General features: G+C 45.8%; 1 protein-coding gene across 8 annotated transcripts in view; it reads left to right on the top strand.

Moving 5' to 3' along the window:
* Cacna1e (calcium voltage-gated channel subunit alpha1 E) overlaps window positions 1-8,736 on the top strand; it is a 478,307-nt gene that overhangs the window by 170,329 nt on the left and 299,242 nt on the right. The gene's annotated exons all lie outside the window — the stretch shown is intronic.

The following is an 8,736-nucleotide window of genomic DNA, read 5'->3' as shown; positions in this document are numbered from 1 at the left end:
CCTCCCTCCTTCCCACTTCCTTCCTTCCTTCCTTCCTTCCTTCCTTCCTTCCTTCCTTCCTTCCTTTTTCTTCCTTCTTTTTTCCTTCAAGCAAGGAAGCTAGGGTATTTTTGTATTTGATTATTCTGATGAAAACTTCCCAAGACTTTGGAGGGCACAAAGCTGACAATCCAGAGGGGAATCAAAGAAGACAATCTTGTTCTTGTTCTTTCAGTCTTTATATCCATGTCATAGATGAATGGTGTGCTAGATAGTTAGAACTCTGGGGTTCCCTTTGACTTAGTTAGAATTCTGGGGTTCCCTTTGACTGTCCCTTGTTTGCCTTTGGAATCTCAGTTTCTGTAATTGTCAATGGGTCTGTCTGGTTTGAGGACACTACTGGCCTCTAGCATTGAAACCATGAGTTTCCCCTTGACTGAACGTTAGAACAAGTCTGCAGGTATCTAGAAATTCTGATGCCTCAACAGTAGCCAAGGCATATTAAAACATCTGGAGATGGGATACAACACTTTTAACTTTTGAAGGTGTCTCTAGTGATTCGATAGTTCAGTTGAGCCAGAGATTCACTTATCTTCTAGAGAGATGGGTCTTCTATCTAATCCATTTGCCCATCTTCCTCCCTCTCCCTTCTTCATTTATCTATTCCCCTTTCATCTCTCCCACCCTATTTTGTCAGATGTGTATTTGCCCTGAATTCCAGGCTGACCTGGAACTCCAACTCCTCTTGCCTGAGCCTCAAGGGCATGGTGGGTTTCAGTGTGTTCTGCCACACCCAGCTGTTTCTGTTTCTTATGTATGTATTTTGATCATGGGTGGATTCTTCTCACTTACCTTGCAGGCTGTTGTGAAAGAGCTGGAGCCCCTGGGCACCCTGGAATTCAGCCTAAGATAATAAACTAATTAATTCTAAGGGGCATTGGGTTGGCAAAACCATTCACCTATGACTTCTTCAGGCAGACTTTTGTCTGATCCAAGACTTCTTGAAGACAGGTCTAGTAATCTTAGGCTGAGGAACAGAACCCTCAGGCCTTCAGTTCAACCAGCAGACCCTTGAGTCCCCAGCTGAAGACTTCTTAACCTTGATTCCTCCTGGTTAGTAACTTCTAAACATATGAAGGTTGACTTAGCATAATGCCCTTCGAATGGAGGAATCCCTGAACATTCTGAACAATCTTCTAGAAACATGGTACTTACAATTAACCATATACTGGAACTGGCCTCTCCATACTATCGAGTGTCTTTTGTGTATGTTTCACAATCTCTGATGTAAATTGGTAGCTCAAAACTGGTCATAGGGATAACACTGACAGTCTAGCATTTGCAAGTGCTATACATGAGGGCTTTCTCCCTGGTGGTATTTATTAGCATGGCATTTGATTTACTTCTCAAAAATAATATGTTTTCTTATAGATAGTAGCAGATATAAATTCTGTATATTTTGTATTCCCTCAGATCTGCCCTTGGGAGAGAGGGTATTTTTAGTCTTTAGAATAACTTTATAAGAGATATCAGATTTCTCTATTTCAAGGTGGCCTTTGGATTTTTGAAAGCAACTATGCTATCTTTCAAGTCTTTCCTTTGCAAGCTGTGTTTGAGTTGCTTCAACACGTTCTCACACAGTTTCTACTCTGAGTGGTGTCTTTGAACACGGGTACAGTTGCAGAGTTTTCAAAACAAAAATTCTTGGAGCAACCATCTCTTGAACAAAAACTACTTCGTTTTCTTGCATGATATATTCTCAGCAGCATTTGATGCCTGCTTTGTGATGTGTGAGTCTATGAAGTAGGGAACAGCTTGGGGTGTGGCTGTTCATTGTAGCTCATGTTTCTCCCCCTTAAAGTACAAGTTGCTGCCAGAACTCTTGATGAACCCAAATTTGTCAGAGTGTCACCAAAACACTAATTCTGGTTTCTGAAACAAGTAATTTCCCCAATGCTGTTTGTTTTTTGAGCTGAGGCTTTTAGAGCATACCTCTTTATCCAGTCGTTTGCCTCTTGATCACCAAAACTACATGTGGAGTGGCAACTGTTTTAAGTCCATAACAAATGAATTCATTAGGACTCCTCCAGGTGATGGCCACTGGAATGGGCGTGAGTAGTGGAACAGGGAGGGCAGGGCTGTCTTCTCTTTCAGAAGTAGTCTTATTACTCCCTGGCAGTTATGTGGTAGGAATGGGTCTTGAACTATCTGCCACCTATCATCTGTCCCTCTGTTTCTCCAAAGTAGCAACAATGTGACCTTCCTTTCCATGGACTTATGTAGGAAACAGGGTCTTGGAAGTCAGACAGAGTTCTTTGACCTAGAAGTCACAGAGGTGAGACATGGTTTCACAGCTGACCTGCCTAGTAGTGCTTCTAGAAAGACCTGCGGGGGGTGGGGGGGTGGGAGGCAGAAGGCCTCCCGAGGGCCCCTTGGTCTCTGTGCTGAGTTCTCACTGATGCCTTTCTTGCCATCCATTCACTAGGTTTGAGGTTGTTAGGAGCAGGGATGATGGCATTTTCATTTTTTGACAGGGGTAGGGTGGGTTGAAAGAGAGGTGCATGAGTGTTCGGGGTTGCCTGTCAGATGGGGATTGGAAAAGAAGCAGTTGTCATGGTGATGGAGGGTTGCATCCCACCACCATGGAAACCAAACTTAAAAAAGTGATGTTAAGGCTGGAAGTCACATGATGTATCATTTTGTTTTGTTTTGCTTTGTTTCTTAAAAAGAAGAGGGGTTTGATTTTTACCCCTCTCCCCTGCCCTCTCTCTCTTAAGACAAGACAGGGAGGTGAGGAAAACTGCTCTGGGGATAACAATGAGATTGTGAAGTAGGACAGCATGGAGTACTTAGGAACTTCTGTCTCATGTTCTCCTTCTTGCAGTACAGTTTTCCTGCTGTTGGGAAGGGAAGAGGAATGTGGTTGGAGTTTCACATTTGCTGTCAGACCTGTGCACTGGTAACTAATGCACATAGAGAAGCACAGGGTGTTAGTTCTCCTGCCCCGAGAGGGCCCAGCCTGAACTCATCTGCTCAGGACAGAGATAGAACCCAAAAGCACGGCTTGAAGAAATGGGGAAATAGAGCTGCGCACACAGCTTATTCCAGATGTGAGGATGGTCTGTATGTTGATACATTACAGTATCTGATGACATTTGTAGCTTTGGTGTTGCTGGAAGTTAGTGCCCTGCTGCATCAAACCATTCTAAAAGTTTTTTATCTGATAGTCACAAGGACTGCTAATAACCCAGGATGGATTATATTTAGGAGGTAGACCTGCAACATTCCAGCCTCTCCATAATCACCAGAGTTCTAATTACTTGATTAGCCTTGCAAAAGGCTCAGAGAAAGGCAGTTTCTTTCCAGGAAACTTTGATTCTCACTTCCTTTGAGCTGTTCCATCTTGCTAGTCTGGCCAGAGGAATAAGCGCTCAGAGGTGCTAGAAAGCCATGTTGAAGTTCTATCTTTTTATCTTCCACTTTCCTCCTGTGCCCCTACTCCCACGGTGATCCAGAGAGGAGGTGGTAAGATATCCCACCCCCACCCCCACATGAAGGCATTGGGTATAGGGCTTCTATAACAGGTGTGAATTTCCCTTTCAGACTGAAGGGCATGTGTAGACAGATTAGGCAGTAGAGAGTCCTGGAGGGACATTTGTTTGGGAAAGGGTAGGGATGAAAACACAGTCTGTTGACACAATGGCTACAGTGATGGCTGTGCCTGTGGTTTCCGCACAGGTCCAGCCTCTTCACTATTATTCATCGCTGCTGGACAGATGTATTTTTCTCTGTGGCCTCAAGCAGAGTGGATGCCATCTCACTTGCATGATCTCACTGTGTCTCCATCAGGGTCTGCAGGAGCCGGAGCCGGACCTCTGTGGTGGTTCAACCCCTCCTGTTCTTAGCTCTGGCCCTGGGTGTGATTAATGTCCCTTCTAATCACTGGAAGAGATTGCATCAGAGCCATCAGCTTCATAAATCCTCCTCTGGGGACTGCTGTTTGGAAGAGCTCTCTATATTCCCAGGAGGTCCTGGGCCAAATGTCTTTGCTTTCTTCCCGGAGGCCCATTACCATAATTTTCTTTTAAAATCTTTACTGGGGTAGATGTCTTTGGTGTTAGATCATAGCTGCAGCCAGTCAGCCCCCTCCTGGAGACTGTGACCACAGACAGATGCTCTCCCCAAAGCCTTGAGCAGCAGCAGACACTTAAGAATTGATTTAGTAGGGTAGTAAAAGTGACCCAGGATCTGTCTAGGGCCTTGTGTTTACCTATTGTTTTGGGTGCTGGTCCTTTTGTCTTCATGGAAGTGGATGTTGGTGGCCTTCCCTTTGAACTCCGTACTGAGGCAACTTTTGCAATGAGATCCCTGACTCCTGTTTCTCATTTCCAAGTCTCATTCTCTCCTTCACTGTCTGTGTCCAACATAAGATCCTGATTTTTTTTTCCAGTCATATAGCCCTTGAAGGGCTGTGTCTTACTATTTATTGTTTGCATTTACAGTGTCTCTTTGGGATGGAGCTTCTGACAGAATCACACAACAGACAGACTCTTTCCCAGCTACTGCCCTTGAGTTAATAATCACATATTATTGCATTTATGTGCAGCTGAGGAGTGGTAACCTATGCAATGGCACCAAAGCCGTTGTCTCACTACATCTCTTCAGATCGCGTATCCCTAAACAAGAAGGCTGAAGCAGGAAGAGGACTCAGACCTTCCTGTAGGCAGTTGTCCTGGGTCTGAGGCAAGAGATAGATAGGGACGGCTAATGGAGGTTGAGATCTGTCTCCTGGGAGCCAGTGAGCACTTGGAGAGAGTCTCCCGAGTTCTGACAACTGCCAGAGTGGTCACACTCTTGTTCCTACATAAGTATCTTCTCCATTAGGCCTGGAACTCAAAGAGAACATCGTGTTCTGTCAACCTGCCCTGTCCCTGGTGGCCCTCAGATCATATTCACTTGCTTTATGCATGGTGATAAAGGCTCTGGGAAGGGATAGCTGAGAGCAGAGGGGTCTTAGAACACCCCACAGATAGGGCTGCCTATTCCTGTAGGACCGCCTACCTCCACATTTGCTTCCTGCAGCCTAAGTCTTCCCCAGGCCTGTGCCTGCAGTTGTGAAGGCGAGAGGCTGGCTCAGATGGGAGAAGTTCTGCTTACAAGGCAAGGCAAGGCGCAACCCCATCCTAGGGCTCTGTTGGCAATCAGAGCCAGCACCACAGCAGCACTAGGTCCACCCTCTGTCTTGCCCCAGCTTTCTCTGCTAAAGAAGGAACTAAACAAATGGCAGGTGTGCGGGCCGAGCCATGCTGCTCAAATTAGCTGTGTTGCTAAGGAAACGAGTCAACTGGTTGAAGGAAGGAGCATTGGGTAAAAGGGATAAATCAATAAGCGAACCTATTTTTATCATTTCCCTAATGATTGTCTTGTAGCAGCTAGACAGGGAAGGGGAAAGGGAAGGGAGAGCCGCAGACACTCTAGTCCTCATTAAGGGCTTGGAGCGAGTGAGCAGTGAAGGGGTGTTTGGGAAGGTTGCCAGGAAAGTTTACCTAGGGAGCAGACAGTGAGAGAGAGGGGAAGCTCCTTTGCAGGCCTGAAGCTCTTTTATGGTCATGTTCTTCTTTGACTCGGTCTAGGCCTTTGTTCGGCAGCATTTGATCTTCCCTGGATCTTGTGCAGGCTTCCCTAACCAGCTTCTTTATATTCAGGTTGATGGTGGATTTTTGGCATTGGTTTGATTTTCTTTCTCCCTCCGAATACATATAGCTTTAATTGATTTTATGATTATAAGTTAATACGTGTTCATTATAACAGTCAGACAATGGATAAAGGAGTAAAGAGAAAAATGAAAATAACCCTATTACTCAGAGAAAACTCATTATCCTTCTAGCAAAGCCAGGCCCCACCCTCTTCCCTCTCTCTTAACATTAAAGAGAATGTCTGTGCTTGCTGGCTCTTTTTCTTTTTTGATAGATAATGTATGCCCACAGTATGCAGTACAAAAGTTCAGATGGGGATACCGTGTAGAGAGAATGTAGGATGTCTTTTTATAATAATAACCCAGCCTCTGGTGTCCCTGTGCCATCTATGTATTGATTAGTCCTTTATTCATTAAATACCAATCATTAGATACCCACTATTCCCAAGCAAAGGGTTGGCCACCAGGGACAGGCAAAGCCTCTACCCTCAGTTTCCCAGGCCTTTCTGTTTCAGACAACCACAGACCCAATGGATTCATAAGAGGCAGAGGCTTATGTAGCGTGAATGAGAAAGAGCTCTTTCCCAGTTCTTCCCAGGTAGGTCCTGGGTCCACGGAGGTGCTGAGTGGGTTTCTGAGCTTGCACAGGGCATTTCTTACCATGGGCAGTAACTGGGTGAGCCCAGTGCTTTCGTGAACAACTTTATTAATAGCATGCATACATGTGCATGCATGTGTGCACATGCATGCATGGGTGCTTGTGTGTGTATGTGTGTGTGTGTGTGTGTGTGTGTGTGTGTGTGTGTGTTACATGGAAGAATCAAGAAATTCGCCACTCAACTCAGAGATACCACCAGCCCCTCCTCAACTTGTGATAGCCAATAAAGCCTGGTTTTTGTTTGTTTGTGTTTGTTGTTTTAATTAGGGCTCTTAACCATGTTCCCATGAGTGCCAATCCCAAGAGAGATGCTCTGAACAAAGGACTGCCTGGTGAAGCAAGTCTGGAGTGTGCTGTGTACTGCTTCCCACCCCATTGTGTGTGCAGTTACACACTGTGTACAGTAGCATTAAAGGCTCCAAGCAGACCTGCTGGGAAGGAACCTACTTAACTTTACTTAACCCGGGCTTCCCTCATTTATTTGATTGCAACTTTCTGTAGCACTAGTATTTTGTGACCTACATTGTAGAGGCAGCACCCCAGATGCCCTCAACGTCTGCAGCCATTCATCAATGCTGTTTTGGCACACTCGTCAGTTTCCTTTCTAGACCAAGTTCCAGGCAAGGTCAGAAATTCCTCAGCCACCACTTTTGCCTGATTCTCTCTGTCAACAGATTCATCTTGGAATTCCAGGCATCAGCACCAAGCCCAGCATAGCTTAGCCTGCTCCAGAGTCTTGTGGGATGCTGGGCCCTGGCTTAGCCTTTTGCCACTTTATGTGAAAAGCTCTAGGTTAGAGCCAGTTATATGTCAGAGGCATACTCCTTCTGATCCTTGCGTTCTGGTGGCCTTGCCTGGGTGTGTGTTGTCCTAAGACAGGGGGTGTGCATGCCAGTGTAGACCTCAGAGGTTGCCCTTAGCTTCCAGAGTTTGAAGCAGAAAAGGTGCCTAAGAGTCCTTATGGGCTCCCATGCAGTGGCTTCCCTTCAGTTGTGGGCTTCAGGAAGCATAATAGAATCTGGGGCAGGAGTCCATTTGGAAGTCCAATGAGGCTCATCCATTTTCCAGATCAGGTGGCTGAGCATGAGGAAGCAGAGAATTTCTGGGTTGGGGAAGCTGTGTGTGAACTGGAGATGTGTGGGAAGGAAGGACTGCCAGCTGTGGGAGAATGCCTGTGACTCAGGGATCCGTGGAAATGGTGGCGGTGGGGATGAGATGGTACTACCAAATGCAGTGGATCAGAAAAGTCACCTTCTCCTGTGCTAGCCCAAGAACAGAGCAACTGGAGGGCTACTGATGTCTCTGTACATACTTGGCCACTGCTTGCCACTCTCCAGAGATCCCTAGATACTCATTTGATGCCATTAACACAGGGTTACAGTGGAGATGGAAGAGGGGCCTTGGGGTATGTTGGGGTGATCTGTGTTCTGTACTACTAAAGAGTTGTTTAGGCCCTGTGTCCTACACTGGCAGCCCCGCTCTGTGTGGGTGACAGTAGAATGGTCTCTGTCTTCCCCTCTCTGTGAAATAGACTACTTTTCTCCCCCACCCTGAGTTGTGGAATTTGTCAGAGAATAGGTTGAACTGCAAGACTAGAGACACATCTGGCTTGTGTTTGTCATAACAGTAATTACAGAATGAAATCCCAACCTGCAGGATGACTGGGCCCTGGGAGGGAGCTGGTATTTCTCCTTTCTAGCCATGGCCCCACCTCCCCTTGAGCTTGCAGCAAAGCCTTTCTTCAGGAGTCAGGGAGCCTGCTTTGAATCATGATTTTTTTATTTTTGTTTTTTGTTTTTTGTTTTTTCTTCAAAAAGGCACAGAGAATGCCTCACCGGTCTTTAGGAAAACAGTGGGGGAAAGCTTGTATATTTATTCACTGGATTAACAGTTTGGTTTCCAGAGGCTGGACTTGGCCATGGGAGATTCCAACCCTTGCTATGTTTTTCTGTTACCTATAAATGCAGAACCTTAGGAGAGAATAAGAAGGGACCTCTGTTTCTTTTGGTTTCAGGTTGTGTGTTCTGTGTCAGATATTACAACAGAAGGGAGCTCACAGGGGGTGGAGGAATGGTTTCCTCTCCAGGGATTCTTCTTTCCCTCAGTCGATCAGAGGTTCTGGAGAGAAGGACAACTGACTCTAGATGCAATTCTGAAAGGGTAGCAGAGAGCCACAGCTTGGTCTTTATTGAGGCCAATGCTGGTTCTTCTGCCCAGGCACCTGAAGCATGGGAAGAACAGAATTCTTGCTTTTTTCTTCTTCATCAATTTGAAGCCCTGTTTCGTTCCTGGATTTATGTTTTATTTCACTCAGTGATTGGATTATCTGACATATGCCTAACTTTCCTGCCTGCTTCCTTTTCTTAAAGAAAATGCTTCATTTTCACGGACCAGTCCTAAATGA

Source organism: Mus pahari, chromosome 5 (assembly GCF_900095145.1).
Source record: "Mus pahari chromosome 5, PAHARI_EIJ_v1.1, whole genome shotgun sequence".
Classification (NCBI taxonomy): Eukaryota; Metazoa; Chordata; class Mammalia; order Rodentia; family Muridae; genus Mus; species Mus pahari.
Note: the sequence above shows the minus strand (reverse complement) of the source record. Positions and strands in the feature narration are given on the sequence as shown.